Genomic DNA, 9,003 nt, shown 5'->3' on the forward strand with positions numbered 1-9,003 from the left:
TTTTATACAGCTACATCAAAAAGCTACATTTTAGAATCTCTAATTGGATGCCAAAAAAATAACCAAGCTTATTTCAACAAATAAAATCTTTTCTGGATCAATGGAGGGTGGGATTTTGACCATTTGCTCGAGTTGCACACAACATGGAAACATCACAAGGTTCTGTATATGGAGTGCACAAACGTTCAAGCTTCATTAGACTACATAAAGAGACTGTCACTTTGTTGTGGTCGCTCAATTTCTTCGTGACTGACATCAGTGTCCTCCCAACCTCGACCTCAACCTTCCTCCATATCACTCAGAACAAGCTGCTGACTGATTGGTGTTATTTCTGAGGAGTTTATTTCTGTCCTCTCACCATCAGGTCTAATTATTCACCCTGAAAACAGAGAAGATAGACGCCCATCTATTTCTGCATCCCTCCATCCTTCCATCTATTTGTCTCTACTTTCCCCAACGGAGAACAAACACCCTCCACCCCCACCGTGCTTAATTGTGCATATCGTCATTGGAGATATTTCAATTAATTTGGTCATTTGTTCCTGAGTGTGTCTTTTGTCTTTTCCTTCCTCTATTTTTTCCTTTTGCAATTATTTTTTTTCTCTCGCTTTCTTCCTATAAGAGATTTTGGACAGAAAACCTCTATCACTCTGTTTTTTTCAAATTTTCTGGAATGATTCATTTTTCAGATGCATTTCCTCCTGTTTGCCTCAGCTCTCTTTCTTGGTTTTATGTGATTTGATCATGTAGGCTGGGAAATTTCGTGAAGCAGTTTGTTTTGAGTGTTTAAGAGTCAAATTCAGCTGATGGTTTGAGTTGAAAATGATCCCCATTTTTCAGTCGCAGGTACTTGGGGATCTGTTCTCCTGGCACGGCTCCTTCTGATGTTTCTAGTGTTTGTTTGTGGAAGCCATTTTTTCTATCAGAAAAAGGAAAAGACTGACAGCACTAGTGGCTGTGAAATGTGCTACTGCACATATGAAAGCTCTTCAGCAGTTCAAGAGGTTATTGACTTTACGACACACAGGGCAGTATGCCAAAAAACTCACTAGTGTAGATTGTTTTTGGTTACCTGCAGGCTTTGCTCTGCACTCAGAATTTGTATGATTTTATGGTTGCATGTTGAGGTCTCATATCTGTGTGGAGTCACAGATATGAGACCCCCAACTTGACCCCCAAGGGGTCAAGTTTTGACTAGTTAACTGCTGGTAAATGCCAAAACTTGGTGTTTCTTCAACTTTTTGCACTTTCAACTTTGTGGACCTTTTAGAAATGTCTTAAAGCTCTTGACTTTATCACTACTTTTATTTGTTTACTAACTATATATAGCTATATGTGCCACACAAAAGAAATCTGTAAATTTTATTTAATTCTTTATAAAAATAAATTCCCACCAGTGTCATTTCTACAAATTGTATATTGTTCAACAGCATTCTGTGGTGAAAATTTCATAACAAATATTCTGAAATATCTTCTAATACTTAGAAATATTTTATTCTAACTACTTGTATTGTTAATTTCATTAAGCATTTTATGTATCCTTAAAAATAAACATTTTAACTTAAAAGGGGTCCTTGATTATGATTTCACTTTTTTAACTTTAGTTAGTGTGTAATGTTACTGTTTGAGCATAAACAATGTCTGCAAAGTTTTATGCAAAGGGAGATATTTTCTTTTACAGAAATTGCTTTTTATGGACTATAACAAACGGCTGGTAGGGACTACAACAAGCTTCTTCTCGGGTTAGTGACATCACAAACCTTAAAATTGACATAAACCCTGCCCCCGGAAACACACAACAAAGGGGGTGAGGCCATGTAGGGCTGCTTTAGAGAAGAGGAAGAGTTGTTGTAGTAGATTGTTGTTTCCATGCCGTCATTTTACGCCGGACTGCTTCACAACAAGGGTCAATTCAACACTGGATTTGCACAAAAGATTAACATGACGGCACATACTAGTCGATAAGTTGAATCAACTCTACAGCAACTACATAAATTTATCCACTAACCATTCAGAAACATCCAGATGTTCCAGTTTCTCCATCAGTGTCCGACTCTGGTTTGACCATTGTAAGGCTGAAAACGGTTAATGAAGATCATCATTTTGGCTGCGTGAGATTCTCCAGCTTTGTTGTTGAGCAACGGAAGTGGCAGCTGTCAAAGCTCCACCCTCTTTTGGAAAAGGGACTGGGAGCAGCAGCTCATTTGCATTTAAAGGGACACACACAAAAACGGCATGTTTTTGCTCACATCCAAATGGGGCAAATTTGACAAGCTATAATAATATAAATGATCTGTGGGGTGTTTTGAGCTGAAACTTCAGACACATTCTGGGGACACCAGAGACATCTTGTAAAAGGGGAATTATAGGTGCCCTTTAATGCTTGATTGAAAATGTCACACAAAAATATTGATAAAAGTAATGTTTACGTAGATTTTACTTAGATTTCTTAGACATTTACACACATTTTACAAGCTCTTGTAATAAGGGCAACATTTGGTGGCCAAAAGTCCGTACGCACACAAATAATGCTGTGTTTTTTTTTTGTTGCCATTAGTTTTAAAGCAATCTCTGGGATATAAAATTGTCCATAGTTGATGAACTGAGCATCCATGAGCAAAGATTGCAGAATCTTAGGTTTAGTATAGTAATTTATAATTAGCTGTATTTATAAACAATAGAAGGCAATGTTCTCATTTAGATATGTAATTAAACAAGTGTGCACAAAGGAAAACCTTTCCCATCTCATCTCTTCATTAGAGTGGTCGTGGGTTTGTATCTGTATGTGTCCACACAGACAGTTTCTCCAAATGATTGTTGCATGAATGAGCTCAGTACTAAATTAGACCACAGATTGCAGCCGTCCAATCAACAGGACCCTCTGCCTTCAGTGGTTGAAAGGTCAGACAATGCCAAAGCCCGAATGAAAGAGAAGGAAAGAGAGATAGGCAAGCTTCCTGTCACTCAACCCTCCATTACAGCACACAGTTCCCTATTAGTGTTGCTATGGCAAAAGCCTCTCCACCCACAGGCGCGCCAGCAAAGGTTACCGCATTAAAAGGGCAGAAATGCTTCATTGCTTGCTTTCTTATTTTATTCCGCTCTCTTTTCTATTTAAATGCATCTTTTCCAGCGATATCATTGCGGTTTACGGTGTTGTGGCACTTCAACAGATGTTGAAGCAGGCCTGATGTGTTGCTACAGCTTCATGTGCAAAACATAAGCAGGGAGTGAATTTTCACTATACAAATATTAGAAATTACTCAGTTAACCTTTAATCAAAAAATATTTTGACAAGAAATTTTATTTGATAATTTGCAAGTTCAATATGAAAACATACTGTAACTCAACTTTCCCTCCAAGAAAGATTAACTAAAAAATGAGCTACAAATAATCATTATGAAGAATAAATATCAAAAGTTTTGATAAACCCTTGATTGTGGTCATGTAAAACTAAATTATGACTGTCCAAGAAACCTTTTAGGGGGTAAAAGTGTAGAATATGCTCCCTTAAATGAGTGGAAATAAATTGGCTTTGTTCAAACATGTTCTCTTAAAAAGAAAAATGTTTAGGTTCATCATGTCTTGAAATTGAGAGAGTCAAACCCATAGCAAAACATCTCTGGCTAGAATAAAGAGGCCCTCCTCTTCAGTCTAGGGTCATTAACCTTCTTCTCTAAAGGAAGGCATTTTAAAACAATCGGCATTTTAAAACACTCACTGGGCTGCAGCTTGTTTTCTTATTGACTTTAGAGCTATGTTTGGATTTAAAAAAAAAAAAAAAAGTTGAACTGGATATAGTTGACTTTGGTTTAATTTAAAGTGACCCCGAAAAGCTTTTGGACTCTTGATTCACATTTAAAATTGATGAATTTTGTTGTATTAGAAAACCAAATTGCATCTGTGATCAGATGATGCTAAAGCTTACTTTATTTTTTCTGAGCCCAACTGGTCTGTTTTTAGTATATGTCAGGGTTATGGATTAGTTTTTAGTTGATTATTCAATTTAGTTTTAATTTAGTGTTCTAGGTATTGTTTTCATTTTACAATGTTAGGGCTGCCAAAGTTAGTGGCATATTGTTTAATGATTTCAAAAGTTTCATATTTTATAAAATACCATGTATCATAAACGTAACTTAATTTGATTAATTTTTGAGCCAAATCAAAACAAACTAAATATTCATTTCATTTGTATTAATAATATGGGTGGATTGAAGATACAGTCAGTTACAAATAAAGAGATTTGGGACTTTGCATTGCACTGCATTGCGACTCGTCTGTTTTTTCGAAGTGTGTGTGTGTGTGTGTGTGTGCACTGCCAGCTGCTCATCTGTGTCCTGAGGTGTGCTCCCCTCCTCTCTTTGCCCTCCTGAGCACCGATCAGAAGGAAAGTTCACTTGTTTGATTTTAGAACAGAGTGCACCCCTTCTTCTCAACAGTGTCCTTCCTTCCTGCATATAAAGAGCAAGCGAAAGTGTGAAAGAGGGAAAGACGGCTGAAGAAAGTGGGAGGAGAGGTTTGAAGCAGACATCAAAGGGGTGTGTTTCAACAGAGGTGTATGGGAGGCATCGGCAGGAGGGATCTTCCATCTTCAGGGCATCTCTGGTCCTGATGTAACTTTGATGAGCTGCTCAAAGCTTAGGTCCTCTGGAGCAGGCCAATCCACGGTCGCGTGTGTGTACTCACAAGTTGGATACATGGTGGAGTTTTATGCTTTAATTTTGAGTATTCAAGTTCTAGTCTGGAACGTAACCCTTTTCAGTTCCATATTTCCTTTTTCTCATTATTGTGATCAAATGCATCAGCACTGCATTGTCTGGGTTTCCTATTTCTTTAGTGCCAAAGCTCCTACTTTTAAGGTCTGGCCTTGGTTGGCCTCAGTCCTGCATCTTTTCATAGATGGAGAGCTCTGTGCTCTGCTAATTCCTCAAGCAGAATTAGAACATATATGGAGAAGAAAGGTGCTTTTATCAAGGAGCTTTTAGAGAAGAGAGGAGACCCCATTAAGTGGTTTGATGAATTCAGGTTTCTTTCATGCACTGACGTATTTCCTGTTCAAGCAGTTGGGGCGGGACACATCGAAGGGCTTTTTAATTTATTTTTTATTGGCCATTAGCTTTTATTTAAGCTTGTTTTGAGACATTTCTCATGCCAAAGCAAATGCCTAGTGGTTAGTGAGGATAAGTGAGGATCAGAGTTTTTCAGTACCAAAATTTTGCTTTGGTACCTTAATATATTAATATATAATTGATGCTTAATTGGTGCCTTAGGCAACGATAAACAGCCTTATATGAGTATACGGTTCAAAGTGAAAAGTCATTTAAAATGTAATGTAAAAAGTGCATGTCAACTTACATTTAGTCAATTTTGTCCTCCAACTGTGGCTTATTATATTTATTTGCATTTTTACACTTCCATTCAAAAGTGTGGGTTTAGTAAGATTTTTAAATAGTAAATACTTTAATTCGGCAAAGACACAAAATAGATCAAAACTGACACTAAAAACATTTGTTACAAAAAAAAAAAAAAAAACTCCTGCTGTTCTTTTCAACTTTTGATTAGTCAGAGAATCCTAAAAAAATCTATCACAATTTACTCAAAAATATTAGGCAGCACAACTGTTTTCAACAATGATAATAACAAATGTTCTTGAGCAGCATATCAGCAAATTAGAATGATTTCTGAATGATCATGTGACACTGAAGACTGGAGTAATGATGCTGAAAATACAGCTTTGCCGTCACAGAAATAAATGACATTTTAAAACATATTAAAATAGAAATCAGTTATTTTAACAAATAAATCCAGTCTTGGTGAGCATAAGAGACTTCTTTTAAAAACAAACAAACAAAAAAGAAATCTTACCAACCCCAAACTTTTGAATGGTAATGTACATCTTTTTAAATGGTGTGTGTTTGTGTTTTTCACCAAAACTCAAAGCTGCTTTAAGTATTTCATGATCAAATGGGATACTGCACAATTCTTCCTCCCTCTCTCATCTGGGTGAGCATAGTGAGAAATTGCTTTCCGAACTCTAAACTGTGCTTGGTTATGTAAGTCCAGACATTTTTATTTGAAGAGATAGGATCTCTCACACACACAGTTCTCAGATGCAAACAATTTTCACTCAAAGCTCTAGTGCTGTCACATTGTTTTGGCTGCGGTGATCACGAATGGATTGATGTAAATGTCATGAAGAGTGACCCTGTCTGTCGTAAAGGAGCCGCAGTGACGCAGGGCATCGCTCTGTACATCACATAACAGAGCGTATAGCTGCGCTAAGAGCGTGTCATCTGTTTTCAGGCGAGAGAGTGTCTTGTCTGAGTGCTGCACTTTGTTGGTGATTCTCTTGAGGAAAAGTAGTACGATATTTTTTTGTATTACTAACATGCGTTGTTCTCTCTGTTGTAGTGCAGTTGAAGGCCTCAAAGTGCTTTTACAGAGCGCTGCATTTTCCAGGTTTCTTTTGTCTTTAGTGCCAAAGCTCCTGCTTTTACAGTCTGGCCTTGGCTGGCTTCAACCATATATATATCTTAGATGGAGAAAGAGCTCCAACATTTTTATATTAAGTAAGCAAAGATATATATTTGATTGTTTTATTTACTATACTAATTGGTATTTGATTTGTAATAATTTTATACTCTTATCTCTAATATATTTCCTTAGTTAGAAATTGAAATGTACTGTGATGATCACAGTCTCTCTAAACTGATGACAAAAATGCTTATCCAGTAACAATGAATAATTCATTAGTCGAAAAGTGTGGGGACTCTTGATGCATTTAGTTTATTAACTGCTGTTTTGTCTCCGTTTCGATTCTTTTCATCTGTTTTTCTCCGTCTCATAGTTCACACATCCATAAAATGGACATTTTTTGGATTGAATCCCGAATTTCCGTGCGTTGGCGGTGGTTTGTGCTGGTGTACAGCTGCTGCTGTATGGCATCAGTCTGAACTCTCTCCCAGCTCTTTTTGAAGAACTTTTGGCATATTTTGCAGAAGTTCTATGTATTTCTTTGCGCAAAAACTTTTTTTTTAAGGGGAGAAAAGTACTGAGTGTTCTTTTAAAGAGAGAGTTCACCCAAAAATGAAAATTATCCCATGATTTACTTGCCCTCAAGCCATCCTAGGTATATATGACTGATCTTCTTTCAGACAACCACAATCGGAGATATATTTAAAAATATCATGGCTCTTCCAGGCTTTATAATGGTAGTGAATGGGGGGCGTGTTTGAAGCCCTTTGAATGCATCCATCCATCATAAAAAATAATCCATACGGCTCCAGGGGGTTAATAAAGGCCTTCTGAAGCGAAGTGATGGGGTTTTGTAGCTAGCTTCCGACAGACGGCCACACGAATCGTTTTGCTACGGAAGAGTAACCTCTGATCCAACGCATGACACAGCGATGAGCGTGGAAGCGCAGAGGATAGAGCAAAACAAAACACCGGTCACGAATTAGAAGTCTAAAATGAGAAATTTTAAAGAGAAATGCTGAAGGATTTTGATATGAGGAGAGGATCTTGAATGCGTTGCCCAGCCCTATTTGTTTAAACCACGAGAGGCGTCTAAACTTACGCTACTCCTACATCCTGCATCATACATCGCTTCAGGGGTTCCTCATTTGGGGCAGGTCGACTTGCACAGTATGCATACGGTCGTCCACCGGAAACTAGTTATTTGAAGTTATTTGAAGTTTTGAATATGGATATTTTTCTTACAGAAACCCATCACTTCGCTTCAGAAGGCCTTTATTAACCCCCTGGAGCCGTATGGATTATTTTTATGATGGATGGATGCATTTATTTTGGGCTTCAAAACATGCCCCCAGTTTCACTACCATTATAAAGCTTGGAAGAGCCAGGATATTTTTAAAGATATCTCAGATTGTGCTCACCTGAAAGAAGATAGTCGTATACACCTAAGTTGGCTTGAGGGTGAGTAAAACATGGGACCATTTTCATTTTTGGGTGAACGATCCCTTTAAGGCCTATTCACATCACTTAATTTTTTTTTTAACTGTGAAAAAAATAATTTTATAACACAATACTATTAAAGGCACAATCTGTATTTTTTCGCCACTAGGGGTCGCTAGCCTCTTCAAAACAATAACATAGGCATAGATTGATGACAGTGAATGAGCGTGGAATCATGGAAATTATCGTCAGGTCGATGGATCTAATAATGTGTATGGGGAAATAATGTTTAGTGAATGCATTCATGTTTTTTAACATGGCTGTGGTATGAAGCAGGGCGTGGCCGAGAATCGTGGGCTATTGCTAATGAAAGTCAGATATGAGTGCCACACGCGAGTCCTGGGGGATATAAAGGAATGAGGACATTTCATTCTACCGAACTACTCACAAGTGCTGAAATACTACTCATGCAGGTCAGTTTATTTGACGAATTAAAATTGACGAATAAAAAAAAAACGCAGCGTTGTTTCACTTGGTCTAACGTTACACTATCATACTAAACTTCATTTGAGTGTGTTGAAAGTTGTAATGTTTTTCAGTGTATTAGTTTGTTGGCTGTATGAGACTAACTGTAAGCTAGAGCAACATTAGAATAACATACTGATGATATTCTAACATTTCTTCGTGTTGAGCTATATAACATTGATTCATCTTATGTACATTGCTTATCTGTCTAATAACGTGCATGAGCGGCGTCTTTGTCAAGTCGAAGTTTGTCGCAAAGCTCTTGCCATCTCAAAACGCCACGCTGATATTGATCCTCGTTTTATTTCTCCTTTTGTCCCAAAGTTTGCCATGGTCCATAATGTTTGAATGAAACAGCTAGACATTACACAGCTGTTGACGTCTGTTGCCATTGTTACTATGCAGTACAAGCGGAAACCAGGGATAACGCAGATAGGCGATAAGGAACGGGCACTATTTAAAATTGTGAATTTCTCTGAATTTACAAATTCTTGGAAACATTTAGAATAAAGTAGTACACAATTGAACAAAATATATAACACTGTGCCTGTTTAGTGCTTGGTT

General features: G+C 37.4%; 1 protein-coding gene and 1 long non-coding RNA gene across 2 annotated transcripts in view; one reads left to right on the top strand and one right to left on the bottom strand.

Moving 5' to 3' along the window:
- Positions 1-9,003, top strand: part of snd1 (staphylococcal nuclease and tudor domain containing 1) — a 179,029-nt gene that overhangs the window by 57,307 nt on the left and 112,719 nt on the right. The window lies entirely within an intron of this gene.
- The window catches only part of LOC127511492 (uncharacterized), a 12,620-nt gene continuing 12,343 nt past the window's right edge, over positions 8,727-9,003 (bottom strand). The window contains exon 2 of the long non-coding RNA XR_007930042.1: positions 8,727-9,003. This exon is cut by the window's right edge and continues 489 nt beyond it. This is a non-coding gene — a long non-coding RNA (uncharacterized LOC127511492).

The sequence above is a fragment of the Ctenopharyngodon idella genome, chromosome 4 (genome assembly GCF_019924925.1).
Source record: "Ctenopharyngodon idella isolate HZGC_01 chromosome 4, HZGC01, whole genome shotgun sequence".
Classification (NCBI taxonomy): domain Eukaryota; kingdom Metazoa; phylum Chordata; class Actinopteri; order Cypriniformes; family Xenocyprididae; genus Ctenopharyngodon; species Ctenopharyngodon idella.